An 18,331-nucleotide genomic window follows, 5' to 3' on the forward strand; every position below is an offset into this window, starting at 1 on the left:
AAATTCTTACCAAACTCCAAATGGCAGGAGGAACTGAAAATAATCAGGGAGCCTATTGGGGGCAGGGAAAAAACCTCTACAAATTGGCTATAGTAACTGGTTTTAGCACGCCTGTATCTTTTACTGATGTATCTTAGGGATGGATGAGAAATTAGTTTCAGCTCATTTTTAAACCAGAATTGACCCAGTTTGCACAACCCAGAACTGAACACCAATCTGAATGCAATCTGGTCAAAGTCTGTAGAATTCTGAGCTTGCAGTGCAATTCATGGAGTGAACAATAAATGTGCCTGAAAAAATTGTACGATGCACACTGAGAGCATTGCACTTTTTGGAAATGGGCACTAACACATTTCAATGAGTGGGAGAAAATGTGCACCATTGAAAATGTGTAGACGATGCATAGATCAGGGGGAAAAAATCACAAAACTATTCATGAATTTTCATATGGGAAGAAGAAACACGCCATGGTGATGTGATGCAGGGATGGGTTGGGGTTTGTCCTACTGGCAAAACTCAGCATTAGGCAGCCTCTAAATAGATTCTACTCTGTTTGCAATGTTCACGTGAGTCTTGATGGCCATCCAACTAATTGCTGGAGCAGATCATGCCACAGGGGGTGTTCACGTGCCACAGGTGGGCTTTGCAGGAAAAGCTGCATCTCTTGAGACAGTGGTAGTTGCCAGGGATATGCAGGCATGATATTCCAAGAAAGAGGAGATCACAGGAACGGACAATGAGGGCAGTGGTGCCTGCAGAGCGGAAAGGAAGAGATCCATTCTTCTCTAGCAGTTCCCATTAAAATGAGAAGTATGTGGAACAATGGAGAACTTTCCTCCAATATTGGATTCAAAACCTTCTGAACAGATTATGATTTCTCTTGGGGTAAGTTCACCCATCACTAGTTGGAATGAGCTTTGCAGTGGAATTTGGAGAACATTAATAAGTTGATTTTGCTGATTCTCACTTCCCTGATGTCTCTACTTCTCAGCTAATGTTTATTGACATTCCTCTTATAAATAAATGCCTTTTAGAGCTGTTGAAATATTTACTGAGTTAACCACATCAATCAGAAGGCAAAATGCCATGCTTTGCCCCTGTTTTCTTTCTAGAAACCTGGTTTGCCATTTCTTTTCAACGAAGCAGCATCTAGAATAGGTGATCTTAATAGAAAAAGCAGCAGATACGAGAAGGTATGCCCAACTCATTCCCTATCTTTCTCCACTCACTCATCTTCTGAGCTCTGGGGGGTTCATATGAGAGGGTTTCTGGGTGGGCATATGGGAGAAAGGAATGGGTCACCCCAGAAAAGCAGTCCTTGTGCCTTGGCCGCGGTCAGAAAAGGAACTGCCTGGGATCTCTGAATAGGAAAAGTTCAATCACTCTGTCCTAGCTTATTTTTAAATATTAAGATATCAAACATCACAACTACAAAAGAATTGAACCACTTTACAGCTAACAATTAAGAAACTGAAGATGTGAAAAGTTTGTGTATACCTCAGCTCAGGCATCAATCCAAAAGGAAACTGAAGTCAAGAAATTCAAAGACTGAGACTTGGAAGGGCAGCAATGAAGGAACTGGAAAAGATCTGCCTCTTCCTCGCCATTTCACCCACACAGCAACCCTGCAAGGTAGGCGAGGCTGAGCGTTTGTGACCACCCCAAATCCCAGGCAACATTCACGTCCACAGTCCTGCTCTAACATGAGCAAGCCTGACTCCAGCCCCTGTGCCCTGATCCTTCCCTCAGGTGGATTTTGTGTAAGCCCCCTTGAAGCATGAGGGTGCCAGTGTGGCACAGTGGTTCAGAGCATGGGACTGGGACTCAGGCGATCCGGGTTCGAGTCCCCGCTCGGCCAGGGAGCCAACTGGGTGACTCTGGGCCAGTCACAGACTTGCAGCCCAACCTACCTCACAGGGTTGTTGTTGTGGGTATAAGATGGAGGAGGAGAATGATGTCAGCTGCCTTGAGCCCTTTGTAGGAAAAAGGCAGGATACAAATCGAAAAATAAATAAATAAATCACCAAGTGTGAGGATGTTTCACTGGAGACCAAGGTCAAGATCGTCCAGACTATTGTATTCCCCATCACAGTGCAAGGATGGGAAAGCCGGACAATGAAGAGAGCTGCCAGGAAGAAAATTGATGCATTCGAAACACGGTGCTAGAGCAGAGCCTTGCAAATGGACAGTCATCTGAGTGGGAAGGGGTACCTTGGGGGCCTGCCACAGCCGGGGGTTGGACCCCATAGCCTTCTTGGCTCCTTCCAACTCTAGTATTTTATAATTCTGTGAAATACCCTGGACTGACAGAAAGAGGAGCGAGTGGGTCCTGGATCGAATCCAGTCAGAGTTTTCCCTAGAAGAATAATGACGAACTGGGGCCGCTGTACTTTGTGCACAGCATGAGAAGGCAAGACTCATTGGAGAAGACCATCATTCCAGAGGAAGTTAAAGGCAAAGGACAAGAAGGAAGTCTAAGCAGGAGATGGACGGACTCCACTAGGTAAGCCACAGCCTTGCATTTAGAAGAGCTCAGCAGAGATGTCATGGACGGGCCACTTTAGAGGGTTTTCATTCACAGGGTCTCTGTAACTTGGAGACTACTTGATGGCACGTCACAACAACAAAGGGTTCTGGAGTCAATTGCAATTGCCAGCATGTCCCAGGAATCCTAGCTGGGGGTGGGGGGGCAGCAGTGGGAGGAGGGTTGAAATGGGGAAAAAGTAGGCCGAGGAAGGCTATATCCAAGGCTGGAGAACCTGTGGCTCTCCATATGTTGAACTACATCTCCCATCATCCCTCACCATGGGCCATTCTGTCTGGGGCTGATGGGTACTGGAGTCCAACCGCACCTGGAGCAACCCCTAGATTAAGCATCCCCCCTCTGAGCTCCACTCCTCCTCTCACCCTTCTTTGGGATGGGCGAATCTGCCAGACTCCAGCTCACCAAAGTTCTTTGAAGTCCAGCTCGAAGCTCATTCAGACTTGAGTCCAAATCTGAATGAAAGGGTTTTTCCCTGTTTCCATGAAAATCAGTGCTTATTTCTGTGCATGTTTTTCCAAATGTATGCATTTTTTGAAATGCACACCTTCTCTCATAAGTAAATTTTATTCATTTCACTTCTATACTACACAGTAGGCAAAGGCTTTCTGGGCAGTTAAAAGTTAAAAACATACAAACATTGGCCAAAAACACATATGAGATAATAAAACAATCTTATTGTGCACGTCTTTGATTTGTGTATCATATCGTGCATTTATGAAATGTACCCATGCCATTAAAACTTGATTTGCTCTTTTGGTCCATGAAACATATGGAAATGTACAGACTTTGAACACAGATTGTGTCCATATCTATGCACAATTCAGAACATGCAAGCTGGGCAATATCCTGATCAAATGAATTTCTTGTGGATGGATCCCTGTTCATCGCCAGGTGTGGAAAACAATGATGTTGTGGGACAGGAACAGGATCACGCTGTCCTGTTCTCAAATCCCTTTGTCTCTCCAAAATAGTTTCCGAGGACAATAGAGTGGCATGTGAATGAGAACAGGGTAATATTAGAAAATATGACGAGGCTTCTGTATTTTGTTCCTTTGCTGAGCAGCAAGTGCAGGACTCCCAGTGATGGATGTGCGTATTTATCCACTCAGTGGTTCTGACGGCTGGCTCGTTGAATGCCCTTACATTTCTAATGGTGACACATTCTTGGTTATTGGAGGCTTTTGTTTTCATTGCTCCTGAAGTCGGTGAGCTATGCCTGTGTGCCCCTTCTCAAAGGAACCCCCCCCCCCCAAAAAAAGAAAAATGTAATGTGATTTGCTTCATATATCAAAGATGAGATGCATGGCTTGAAAAGCAGAGCTTGCTCCATGATACTGAGCGTTCTCGATGATGATGTATGAAGTGCAGGAGAGGAGCAAACAGAACATTTATTTGCATTAAACCGTAGGGAGATGACGCCAGACAGGATGCAGAATGCAACGCCAAAGCTCCACGTGCAACACAGTGTGGGAATCGGTCTGCGCATGAGCAACAGAAGAAAACAAGGAGAGTCCTGCTGTGGGAGGGATCTAGCTCTGTCAGTGCCTTGACCTCGGGCGACGGGAAGTTTGATGCTCCATGGTTTGCCACAGTCTCAGACGGGGTCTCAGGCTGAAGCGAGGAGCACGGGCTGATTCTGAATAGGAATGTCACACAAGCCCTGGATCGGCGGTCTGGTGGAGAACTGGGGTGAACACAGCCCTGCTCTCCACCCGAAGAGGGCAAGGAAAAGAGGGTGGCCCTCTGCCCTGTTCTGCAGGAAGCTGTGTGCAGGAGCCTCTCTCTTCCTCGCCATGTGGCTCTTTTTTTTTTTGAAGAGGTAATGGGCTGGAGGACGGGAGCTTTTGAAGAGAAGGTGGGCTTCAGGTATTCCTAGTTCCCAGTGCTCTGCCTTTTCCCACTGGTGACAGGACTGGGCCTTGAGGCCTCCAGAGGCCTTCTCCATGGGAAGGGTGCATGCAGAACCGTGCTCCCACTGAAGATGTTGGACAGGGTCATCCTCGTCGAGGGTTCTGCAGGAAACAGCACTCTCCTGGGAGCTGGGAGCAGGTGACGCTGCCACTGCCACTGACGCCGTGCGCTCCCTTCTGCCATGTCCACGTCTGGGGGCGGGGGGGGGGGCTTGAGGAGGGAACGGAGGGAGTGGTGGGGGCCTCACTGGAGCACAAAACCCTTGCGATGTTGTGGGCATTTACTGCAGCCGGGCAGGAAGCCCTGACTCAAAGTCTTCTGCAACAGAGGGGAGTAGAGCGGGGCAGCGCTGGGTCTTCTGCTTGTCCAGAAGCATGAGCTCTCTGGATTGGCCCAGCCCAGAGGGAATCCTGAGGGTCTGTGCAGCAGCCTTTGTGAAATGGACAGAGCAGCGTCTTTTGCTCACAGCACTGCAGGCACCGCTCTCAAGCCAGTGCCCTCTAGGTCAGCCACGCTACTCATACGATGCCTTTTGAGCTGGACAGGGGCAGCCGGTACTGATGTGGTCCAGTGTGGCAGAGGCACGGGTCATAAAAGGCAGATCCAAGCCGACTGCGGAGGGGAATCCATATGCCACCCCCATTACGTAGGAAAGCAGTCCTTTGGACTGGCATTTTTCTGCTTAAGAAGTAATCCATTATGCAGACAAGGCAAACGGAGGATAATGAATAAAGCAAGATTCCATCAGCTGGAGGACCACCAAGATTCGCCCAACACCAAGAAAATCAGTCCTTGAACCCATGTTTTCTGTTGCACTGGGACTTCTTCATTCAATCTTGCCACTTCAAATCCATCTCACAAAGCTGATTTTCCCAGAATTCAGCTGCTACTGGGCTTTGTTATAAACATAGCAAAGCTCTGTCTTCAGCTATCCAAAGTCTAGATACACTGTCTTTAATTCTCCCATTTCACTTCCTATAATATCCACAATTTATTCATTCAGTATATAGCTTCTTCAAATGTTTCATGTCTGTATTGCCTTTTGTTTGTATTGTATATATGCTTAGATGTCCACTTGATTTTTGGTCTTGTTCTGGTCTTGTACAGAGATCTTGTTCTGTACAGCACAATGATAACCTTGGATGAAAAGTGGTTTAAAAATATAACAAAACAGCTCAATTCTCAATCAGAATTCTTAAACTGGGGTACAGTTGAGATTATCTATGCAAATAAAATCCTACAGCAATAAAATTAAGAGGAAGAACAGTTAAAATGAAGAGCAATGAATTGTTTTAAAGAAAAAAATAAGTTGTCTGGGCCATAACCTTTCAAATTCATAAATGAGCAATGTCTTTAAAATGTCTGCTCACCAAAATCTTGCTGCCTACACTGTGGGGTGACTTTAGTACCCCAGGTACATATTCTCAACTGTAATTTACATATGAGAAGTTCCACCAGTGCATTCTTTTGCAATAGAATCAAAAAGTGCTTGATCTAAAATGTGTCCTAATTTCACTGTCCTACCTTTTATATTTTCACATACATATATAAGAAATACTCGTGGCAACAAAGTCACCTCAGGGTGGGTGGGGTGACTTTGTGACCCCAAACAAAGGCACTGAAAAATGGCACAAAGCATCATTCAATTCAGGTCATCTTTCTCTCATTTTAAAGATAAGATTCTATGCTAAAAGCTCAATCAAACAGATGCAAATTCATTTAGGGAAAGCAATGCTATGATCTTTTTAAAGCCAGTATGCAGAGAGAAGTCAGTGGGTCTGTTATTGTTATGCATATTTTATCAGTTTGCATAGCCTCAGCAAGAATTAAAACATAAATTACCTATGCCAGCTGATAGCCATTCTTATGCTGATTGCAAGCCCTTGAAAGAACATTCCAGCCAGAACATTTGTTTTTCTCCTGGGGCTATAAAGTCACCTTTTGAGAGGGGATGAAGGTTCATAGAAGCAAGATCTTGGATTTACTGTCCAGTACTTAGGAGCAAGTTCCAAGTTCCAAAAGGAGTGGGACCACCACGGACAAAAATTCTTGGCAGTACCCAGTGGCCCGAAAAATGATGCAGTCTCCAAAGGATTATCATGACTTAAAAAGTGGAAAATATATTTGGAAGAACCCATGCACGTTCATTACTGAATGCATTATGATGACACCAAGTTGACCATGAATGAGTACAGAACAACTTGCAACTTTCTCCAGCCCTATTTCATTTTTTGCTGAATCAGGCACTTGGATTTCTGCACACACCTGCCTTCAACAAGAGCTGTTATTATGCTAGCGCTGAAGTTGGCGCTCAGCAAAGAGAGTGAAATTTTCCACCGGCGCTAAGCTGTGATTGAATTTGTTCAGATTAGGCCTGGAGCTGAGCAAACTCGAAATGCATCATTTGAGTGATGCTCTTTCATTTTTATGGAAATGTTCCACCGTCTTCAGATCTAATTGAAGGTCCTGACATTCCAATTTCCCTATAAGAATGTATTCAAACACCAGCTCAATTCTTATTCTTTATTTTCTTTGCAAAATTGAAACGGCAGTACGTCAGATGTGCGTTCATTTCAAAGCTGGCAATCTTGTATCGCGGCTTCCCTTTCAATGCATGCTCAATAACTCTTATTCAAACCATATCCTAAGGCTTGATCCATGATCCATAAACCATAATAACTCTGCTATAGGATTAAGGCAATCCCTCCCACTTCAAGCAAGGAAGCAAACAAACAAACAAACAAAAGAAAGAAAGACAAAATTATTTCAAATATGGATTAAAAAGCACATCAGGCTTACTCAGATGCAAACAAACAGGAACTCAACATATGATAAGAGGCAGGCTAGAGGAAGAATTAATGCCACCCGCTTTCCTTTGGACAATGTGGAGATTCTGATGGATGGGTTTTACTCATAAAGGGGGTGAGAGAAGAATATTTCCTCCTTAATCATCTCATAATAGTAGAACCAGGATCATCCAATGAAGCTGAAGGGTGGGGAATCTAGGACAGATTAAAAGGCAGGAGTTCTGTACAGCACACATAGCTAAACTAGAGCATTGTCCCACCCAAGATGCCGTGGTGGCCATGAGCTCGGAGCAGCTTTGAAAGAGGACTGGATGAGCTCTTGGAGGGAAAAACTTTCAAAACTAGTCATGCTGGCCATATAGTACCTCCAGCATCAGAAGCAGAATCTTCCTTTTTGCCAGTTTCTGGGGGCCATAAGAGGATGCGGTGCTGCTGCCTTCTCGTTTGTGGGCTTCCGACAGGCATAGAGACGGCCTGTTCATGGACTTCATGGGCCTTTGGCCAAGCAGCTCTTGTGATGCTCGAAGACAGCAGAGGGCTTCCGAGGGACCAAAGTGCTTCACATGCATTAACTGTTGCCACAGATGTGTGAAGAACCCGTTTTGGCCATAGGAATCCATCAGATTTGCTAGGCTGGCTCCCCAGATTCTGGCCTGGCTCAAGCCTGGCTTCCTAGTAAGGGCACCAAGTGTTCAGACGGTGCTCAGCAGGAATTGAGCCCCACGTGCTTGCCGTGCAAATGGCGTCCTTCTTTGTGCAGCACAGGATGAGGAAGACGGTTGCCAGGCAAGCAGCTGGGCCTTGGCAAACGTTTGCAAACTTCTTCTGGGCTTGGCTCCTTTTCTGAGACAGGGCTGAGCATGAGAGGAAGCCACAAACGGATGATGGGCAGATTCCGTGGCACTGCATCACAACACTATCTATTGTAACTCTGATAAGGCTCTGTACCAATGTCCCCCATACTGCAGATGTGAAGGCTGAGGCTGAGAGGAATTGATGGATATACTGCTCCTTTACAAGCTGATGGCAGAGATTAGATTCCAAGCAGAGCCTTCTAGATTCATAGTTCGGTCTCTTAGCAACATCACTATATTGATGTGAGAGGATTCTGCGATGGCTTTAAATAACTGGATTTCTATGGATCTGTCCATGAATGACAGGGCGAACTGGCTCTTCCCAAGTCATGCAGCTTCCATGGACTTGCAAACCACTTTTTAAACTTTTGTCATGCTAGGGTGGGAAATACACACATGCACACAAGTGGAATAAAGTTTTTCTATAAGCCTAAGAAACATCTGAACGTGGACCAAACAAAACATCTGAACCAAACAGATGAGACGATGATGGAATGAAAGGTGCTGATCATTTGTGGAATGCAGATTTTAACAAAATCCTCACACGTCTGGTAGGGTTGGGATGAACCCTGTCAGAATCTGTCCCACTGGGCATTCACGGGCTTCCTCTTGTGCTTGGCCTGGTTTTCCAAAGCAAGTGATGCTAAGAGGAAGTCTGCAAACACTCGCTGGGCCCTGGCTGCACTACTGGCAACTTGCTTGTGCAGCAGCAGCACCCCAAAAGGTGGCTGTTGTCGGCATGGAGGAGGGATGTGCAGCAGCTGGCGGCAGGCAGGCCCCTTTCCTGGTGGGATCCTCAGGACCAGCCTTCTTCCGTGCAAGGAGCAGCTCTCATCTGGGCAGCTGCTCCGTGTGCGCACACGGGTGCCGCTTGCCCAGCACCTGGGCTTGGCTCCTAGCAAGCACCCTGCAAACTCTGGCCATGGTCTCCAGAAACCAGAGTCCAGGGAGCCATGAGGACTAGCAGCCACAGCCACCTTTCACCAGTATACGGGCATTAAGATATTGACAGATTCACCAATAGTTCCCATTCCCGATAATGTACTTTCACCAGAGTGGGGACATCCATGATCAGGGGACTTGTAAGCCAGCCCTGGCTCTGATTCAGGAGTGCGCTAGGGATGGGCAACTTCATAGCAGGTGCTCTCCTTCCTCGTCTTCAAAGCAGACCTGGACTGGACAGCCCTTCAGGCAGAGGATGCCTTCAAAGAGGGGGCGATCCCCTCTGAAGCAGGACAGCGGTACTTGCAACTGCTAGACGAGGCAATGCTCCTAGGAGGCTTGAGTGACCTCCCAGAGTATTTGGAGTAGAGCTTGCAGGTTCATGGTCCACCTGTAGGGACAGAGAGGAAGCTGGAGCAGGAAGAGTCTCATTGCTTCTCCATCACAGCAGGCATCCTGCTGGAACCCTCCTGGAACCGAATGTACTGGAGGGTTTCAAAAGGCAAACTCTACATTAAGCAGTTGGAAAGCAACTGAAAGTCGCCTGTTAGCCTGAGCCTGTTAGCTGCAGGTCCTTGCTCTCAGGCCCTTGTGAAGCCAACGCATGGGCTCAGTATAGCACTGAGCTATGGTCCTTCCACAGAGCCATGCTTTCCTTGGGCCCAGAGCCAGGTTTCCGCTGGACTGGGCCAAACATACGAAGAGCCCTGCTGGACTGGGCCAAACGCCCATCACAACCAGCATCCTGTGTGAACAGCAGCCCACCCGCTGCCCACAGGTTCCAGAGAGCCAGAAGCAACTGTGCCAGCCCCTCCTGCTGAAGTTCCCCAGCTCCAGCTGTGCAGAGGCACTCCAAAATAAACCTGCGGTCTGGCTGTGCATAAGGAAGGCCATCCTAAAGTTGCGGCCACTGTTGTGAAGCAAGTCAGGCATGATGTCCTGGACAAAAATGTGTGTGTGATGAACACATCTTCTCTTTTTTGCATGTAAAAACTGAGGCGTGGATTATCGTAAATTCTTCTCAAAAACTGATGTTTCCTTTCCCCGATTAAAATTGCAATCTTTCTCTACCTCTTGATCGTAGTCCAGCTAGGGCCCAGATAAAATTTCCTGGGGCCACACCCAGCCCTTGGATTGCCACTTAGCTACCCCTGCTCTGATTCCCCACCCATTGTATGTGCGTTCCACATCCCCATCTGGACCCAGAGACTTCACCTCAAGAAGCAACGCCTCCGTCATCCCTCTCAAGAAACCCTGATTGCGAATTCTGCCCGGTCTGTCTCGTTATGTGAAAGCAGGTCTACTCTCACTTCGACTCTGTGCATGAGGGTGGGGAGGGGGCTCGGCTATTCAGAAGGGTCAAAGCCATTATCGTCTCGGCCTCAGCATGCTGGAGAAGTGTGGCATTTCCCACGGCACTCCACCCGAGCTGCAAGGACAGCTCTTCCAATGACTTCACCTCCCTGCATTGCAACACTGCACAGCGGCCAACTGCTGGAGTTTGCTAATTTGTGTGTTTTCACTGGAGGCCTGCTGATTCAATCATTTTAAAGATGCCCATTTCTTCCACGCCAGAGATTTTATGGCTCTGAGGATTAGAAGCTTTTATCTCAACAAACCCTGGAGCTCTATATATTCTGATTTTTATGGTAAGCTTCACTAATAAACTGTTTAAAACATATGCTAATTGTGTTTATTGTATTCTTTAATTATCATATGTATCATTAAAGATGTAGCATTCCATTTAGAATCTTAATCCACATTACCCTTTGCTCTTTTACTTTTTCTCCATTTTAACCCTTTTTGTTTCAAAAGCCAGAGAAAAATGTAACAAAATGGATCTCTTGATCTATCTATCTGGCAGGAATAAGTACTCTTAGGTTTGTTTCCTGCACGGTTCTTATTCATGTCAGTGGGACTCATGCAGGAGAACTTCCTTAATGCTGCAAGAGTATTTGCCACCATTATATATTAACATGTCATTCCCTTCTCTTGGAAGAATAGTGGAGCAAACCCACTGACTTCAGTAAGAATACTTAGATGTAAGTACATTGCAATCATAATGTTTAATTCATTCTTTCAGTATTTTTGGCAAATGGATGATAGACTTTAAATGTTGCATATGCACTTAAAAAAGAATTTGGAGCACATGAATTAATGCAACAATTAACTATGATTAATTGATTAATTACAACGTTGAAGTTAAGCACTCACTGATTTCAAGAGGAGAGATTTAAGCACATATTCCACTCTCCCATTAGTACACTACAGTCCTAAACACCTTGATTTATAACTCAGTTGGACTTACTTCTGAGCAGATATGCATTGAACTGGACTTTTAAAAACATTTTCTTTGGCTGGATTGTGCCGCTGTTTCCTATTCAAGCCTGGCAAGATGTGTTTGGTATCTTAATTAGCAGCCTAACAGTGGAAACCGATGCCTGTCTACCTGAAAGTAAGTCACGTGGAATCTTAGCTGCTGAAATGCCCGTCAGGCCACTGTGGACATCTGAGCCCAGGATCAGCAAAAAGGTGCTCTCCGGGGTTGCCAGAATGCCAACGGCCACCACGTACATCATTTGTGGGCACGACTGGAAGCTTGCACCAATCAAGCTTTAACCCAATGGGAGATTTGTTCATATCAAGGCACAGTCCCATGCTTGAGACTGGAATGCCGACAGCTCCCAACAGGATGAGTGCTGCATTCTCAGAGTTGCAGGCCTTTTTTGCTCTTTACATCATAAGATTGCATCCTAAATAGACTCATGTGGGGTTGATTCAGCCTAACAAGCAAGTTTGGGCAAACCAAAGCGGGAATCAGGAACAAGACAACCGGGCAAGGACAACTTTGGCAATATGCAAACATTTTCTGGGACACATGCCTTAAGCCATGCTTGCACATTTTGTTTGCAATAATTGCACCTTCCGATAAGTATGCTCACATTTGCAGAGAAAGAGGCAGGCCTGATGGCTCTCCCAGACTACAAGCCTAAACCTTTCAAGGGGAATGTAAGTTCCCACAACAGACCTGAAGGTAATCCCAGCTACAGGCAAACCATCTCCCAAGGGCTGATCAACTTAGCCCAGGTGTTGGTTCAGCAACTGTACAGATTCATCTGTATTTGATGAAGAAGACAAACATGGTTCAGCATCCTTAGTCTCTTCAAACACCAGAAGACGCTACTCAATGGCTTTCCATTTAACTACGGTGGCAGCGATAATCATGCCAATTCAGCAGGAAAACAAGCTGCACTGGGAACCTGCCCCTTGTTTCCAAGCAGAATTGCATTTCTGGAAGGCTGAAATAACCATTTTAGGTCAAACCCTAATAAATGTAATAAAAATACAAGGCAATAATCAAGAGTCTGCAATCAATAAAATAAAAATCACAAAGCAATTACCAGACTTCATGAGAAAATTGAGAGGACAAGCAGAACTAATCAATCATTTCTCAAAATCCACTCACGATGAGATGGCATTTGCGGGAGATTTAAAACAACATAAGGGGAAGACACTAGGCAGGACTCTCAAAAAAGTTGTTCCAGAGTTCAGGCACCACCACCGAGAAGTTCCTGATCCAGATGCCCACCCTCTGGTCATTTGAGAATCCCCCAGCAGCTTTGAGTAGAGAGAGATATACAGATGGAAACAATAGGGTTGGGATGAAGCTCACCAGACTCCGTTCTTCTAGCATTTGCAGACTCGTCTCTCATGCTTGTGTCTGGCCTCGCAAAGGGAGCTGAGCCAGGAGGAAGCATGCAAATGCACATGGGATGAAGGCTGTACCGTCGGCATCCTTCTTTTGCCTCATGAGCATTGCACGAAGAAAGGCTGCTGTGTGTGATGCAGAAGAGGGATCCCCCTTGTGAGTGTTAGCACAGGACTTGATTCTGGGCAAGCACCATACAAGTGCTAGGAGCATTTGCCAGGGACTCAGACTTGGCGTCTGAGGAGCCAAGGCAAGGAACTTCTGCAGTTTCTCACTCCCAGAACAGATTGTCTGCACATCCATGAGAGTGTTGGGCTGAGAGGTTCAGGTTCTGCTCCCCACTCAGCTGTGAAGCTGTTTATTTATTTATTTTATTTAGAATATTTATATGCCATCCTTTTGCAGAGCCTCAGAACGGCTTACATAAATAAATAAAAATAGTAAAAAAAACGTAATATAAATAAATTCCAGATCCACCCTGGCTGCAGATTAAAACATAAATAGCTAATAGTAAAAGTTATTAAAATATTGTTGAAATAAAAAGGTCTTAGCCTGGCGCTGAAAAACAAATAACGACGGCACCAGGCGGACCTCTCTGGGGAGCGCATTCCATAGGCAGGGCGCCACCGCAGAGAAAGCCCTCCTCTGCGTACTTTGCCTCCTAATATCTTTCACGGAAAGTTCCCGGAGGAGGGCCTCTGCTGCCGATCTCAGGGGGTGGGAGGGCAAATATGGAAGTAGGCGTTCCTTTAGGTATCCAGGTCCCAAGCCATTCAGGGCTTTATAGGTAATGACCAGCACCTTGAATTGAGCCCTGACTTCGATGGGGAGCCAGTGAAGCTGGTAGAGGACTGAGATTATGTGAGAATAATGCCCAGTCCCCGTCAGCAGCCTGGCAGCTCTATTTTGCACCATCTGAAGTATCCGGACTGTCTTCAGGGGCAGCCCCACGTAGAGCGCGTAACAGAAATCCAACCAGAAAGTAACCAATGCATGTGTCACTGTCGCTAGGCAATTGTCCTCCAGGTAGGGATGGAGCTGATGGATTAACCAAAGCTGAAGGAAAGCGCTCCTCACCACCGCAGTGCTCCTCACCACCGCAGCTTCCAGGGACAGCTCTGGGTTGAGGAGCACTCCCAAGCTGCGGACCCTGTCCTTTAGAGGGAGTGCAACACCATTCAGGGCAAGGTCCAGTCACCTACCCAGGAGCTCAAACCACCCACCAACAGGACCTCCGTCTTGTCTGGATTGAGTTTCAGTTTATTGGTCCTCAGCCAGCCCATTACCTTGGCCAGGCACTGGTTCAGTACAGCCACTGCCTCACCTGGATCAGTTGAAAAAGAGAGGTAGAGCTGGGTGTCATCAGCATACTGTTGATTCCGCAGCCCAAACCTCCGGATGACCTCTCCCAGCGGTTTCATGTAGCTATTGAATAGCAACGGGGACAAAATGGATCCCTGCGGTACTCCATGGCACAGCTGCCATGGCGCAGAGCCAAAGTCCCCCAGCACCACCTTCTGGAATTGGCCATTGAGGTAGGAGCGGATCCACTGCCAAGCAGTGCCTCCTACTCCCAGTCCCATTAGCCTATCCAGAAGGATACCATGGTTGATGGTATCAAAAGCCGCTGAGAGGTCCAGGAGGACCAATAGGGACGCACTCCCCCGTCTCTCTCCCTGCACAGGGCATCGTACAGGGTGACCAAGGCAGATTCAGTACCATACCCAGGTCTGAAGCCGGACTGAAATAGGTCCAGATAGTCAGTTTCATCCAAGAGTGCTTGGAGTTGTCCCGCCACCACCCGTTCCAACACCTTGCCCAAAAACTGGATGTTGACCACCGGTCTATAATTGGCGGCCATCTCTGGATCCAGGGACACCTTCTTTAGGACCAGCCTGACTACCGCCTCCTTTAAAGGAGCAGGCACCCGGCCATCCCTCAGAGAGGCGTTAATGACCTCCAGGAATCAGGCACCAATCCTATGTTTGGCTTTGGTCAGCAGCCACGACTGGCAAGGGTCAGTTAAACAGGTGGTGGGACATACTTGTCCAAGCACCTTGTCCACATCATCAGGCCACAATAACTGAAATTCATCCAATAATATCTGACCAGACAGAGTCATTGGCACCTTCCCTAGAGGATCTGAATCACTTGTGGAGTCCAGCTCATGATGAATCTGAGCAATTTTCTCCTTAAAGTGCTGGGCAAAGTCGTCACAGCAGGTCATCGAGGATGGTACAGGATCTTTCTTAGGGCCTGGATGTATCAGCCCCTGTACCACCTGGAAGAGCTCTGCTGGATGGCACCGTGAGGAGGCAATGGAAGCGGAGAAGAATTCCTTCTTCGTCACCCTCACCACCACAGCAAAGGCTCGATAGTGAGCTCGTAAATGTGTTGTCAGATTCATCCGGTGATTTCCTCCACCTACGCTCTAGACGTCTCCCAACCCGCTTCATCGCCCGCAATTCAGGTGTATACCAGGGGGATGAATGGGCTCTGACAGGCGGGAGAGGACGCTTGGGAGCGATCGTGTCAATAGCCCTGGTCATTTCCCCATTTCACAGTTCAACCACAGCATCAACAGAAGCACCAGCTTTATCAACTGGAAACTCCCCCAGAGCCTTCAGAAATCCATCCGGATCCATCCGGCTCCAAGGGTGGACCCACACAATCGGGTCCTCACCCTTACAGAGGGAAAGGCCGGCATCAAGCTCAAACCTCATGAGGAAGTGATCTGACCATGACAAGGGAGTCAGACACAAATTCCTCACCCTCAGATCACCCTCTTCCTGCCCCGTTGAGAAAACCAGGTCCAGCGTGTGTCCACGTTCATGGGTCGGGCCTATGACATGTTGAGACAGCCCCATGGCCGTCATGGAGGCCGTGAAGTCCTGAGCTGCCCCAGTCAGACCAGTCTCGGCATGGAAATTGAAATCCCCCAGGACCAACATCCTGGGAGTCTTCAACACCAGGTCCGAGATGGTCTCCGTCAGCTCAGGCAGGAAGACTGTTGGGCAGAAGGGTGCACGGTACACCAGCAGAATCCCTAATCTGTCTCGGTCGCCCACACCAGGTATAGGCACTCTAGACCCGGCCTCGAGAGAACAGGAAGCCCCGCAAGGGAAATTGAAGCTCGATAGATTAAAGCAACCCCCCTCCCTTCCCCTCCCCTCCCCTCCGGGCGTGGCTGGTGCTGGACCAGATACCCGGGCAGGCACAGTTGAGAGAGGGACACATCCGCCCCCTTTCCCACCCCGATCTCTGTAATGCAAGCCAGGTCGGCCCCCTCATTCACAATTAAGTCGTGGATGAGGGATATTTTGTTACGGACTGACCGCGTTTAGGCCACTCTCCCCATTTCAGCCTAACCTACTTCACAGTGTCTTTGTTGCGAGGATTAAATAGAGCTATGCAAGGTGCCTTGGGTTCCTCACAGAGGAAAAAAGGTGGGTTATGCAGTAATAATAGTTGACATATATAAACTACCTCTGAAACGGAATGCGACTTATGATTGATAGCTGCTTATTAAATGAAGCACCATCATTGCACAATAGATTTTGCCCACCACCACCCCTCTCTTTTACAAAGAAACAATTAGGATGTTTCCAGATTGGAACAGATTTTTAGTGTCTGGCTCCTATAGCCAAATAGAGATGTCAGGAACTCTGCTCTTCTCTGTGGTGCAGTGGTTAATTTAATCAACATACCAAGCTGTGATTTTGATTCAGTCATTTTGTTGGAGTGGTTGAGTTTATATGGAGAGAGTGCCCAGCAGAAAAAAGAACAGCTAGATATGAAGGGCCACATGTTTTCTTGAGAGGGTGGGAGGGAGCAAGGGGTGGAAGTGTAGGAAGAGACATAATCTCTTGGATGAAATGTGTGGGCGTTGGAAATGGAGGCACTGTTCTCCCATTGCTTTAAGTACATTTGTGCACATGGTAAAAGGACGCATTTTTAAGCACTGCTTTGAAATGTTTTTATGCTCAAATGCATGGGCAGGGGAGATGCAAATCATGTGGCAGGTTCAGAGAGGCACAGAATTTGACCTCAGATCACATCCAAATTCTATGCTTCATCAGGAAGAAAGGAGCTGGGAAAATCCTCATCAAAAATTAATGGAAATGAATTTCTCACACATCCCTAATTATCTATGCCACGTGCATTCGTTGACTTTAAGGCCCTGTTGGCGCATTGTCCGCATGTAGGGCTAATACAGAGTTCCGGCCAAGGGGCAGTGCGGAAATGAAATTAACAGCAACAGCAGCAGCAGCCAGGGGGGTGAGGACCGCTCCACCGGCCCCCTCTGCCCTCATGCACACAGCTCAGCCCACCCCATGGATACTTGCAAAGGGATCCGGATGGGGCTGAGAGGCCCGCTCCATCACATGACTGCCCAGATGCACATCTCGTGTGGATGCCCCTCGCAGAACTCATGCATGGATGTCAGGGTAGGAGGGGCACCTGGTCCCAGTTCTCATTCTCTGCCTCATGCATGCAAAGGGGAAAGCCCGTATGGCTCCTTTTTCTGAATCCAGCAGACTGGAGATTAGTGAGGAGGTAGATAATTCTTCATTAGGAATTAGCAAGGCTAGAGTCCCCAGAGATAGCCAGGAGAAGGAGCAAATATTTTGCTTTGAAGTTCATTTCGTGGATATGCCCTATTACTATCCACTTTGGTCCACAGAACAAATGAGAAAATCATACAGGGAGGGTTAACCGCTGGTATTGAGTCAATGCCTTTCCAAAATTCTGGGAATAAGCTTGTAAGTGGCACAGAACATGCATCACACCGTTAATGGACAGAAGTCAAATTGCTGATCCGGGTGTTTGACTATTTCCGTTTTGTCAGTGGGTGAGATACCGAAAGGCAGGGACAGGGAGAAAGGGTAGGGAAAGGCAGGGGAGCAAGGAAGAGCTGAGCAAAGAAGGAAAACAGCCAGTTGCTTTGCATACTGGAGAGTTTTATCAAGATACACATTATACATCCTGCCTTCTCAGAGTTATGGATGAGCTGCACCAATGAAGGCAAGAGGATACACAGAGCATACAAAGAAGATCCAGTGTGGGGAGAAGAACTGGGATAAACCCAGAGGGGCCTATCCTGACCCAGTTTGATGCCCAGTGAGATCAAACAACTAGGATCTGTGCTGACTGTAATTGTCTGGGTGTGCTGGGATGATTCCGGGAGGAGCATGATCAAAAATCAGGCTTTGTCTCTCGGAGTTTCATGGGCGTGGAGGGCTGCATCGTGCATTTCCTCCACATTCGTGCAAAGGAGGCCTGCTGGACAAGCTCTGGCTATCAGCAAAGTAATGGATTGTTCTGTCCTGTCTCTGAACTCTCCACATCGTAACAATTCTTCCCAAATGGCCATCATTTCAGATAGAAAAAGGAGGCCAAAGCAAGTGGGGTCACCCACTTGCACCTCGGAGGAAGCGGGGAGTCACGTTCTTTTCTTTTAAAATGTTGCCATGCAATTTAGTCAAAATGGAAAGAATCAGAGGGGAAGGTCAATATTGTTTTAAATGAAACCTGCAGTTTCCTTTATGTAACAGATCAACTC

This window comes from Varanus komodoensis, unplaced genomic scaffold, assembly GCF_004798865.1.
Source record: "Varanus komodoensis strain SLA01 unplaced genomic scaffold, ASM479886v1 scaffold8, whole genome shotgun sequence".
Taxonomy (NCBI): Eukaryota; Metazoa; Chordata; class Lepidosauria; order Squamata; family Varanidae; genus Varanus; species Varanus komodoensis.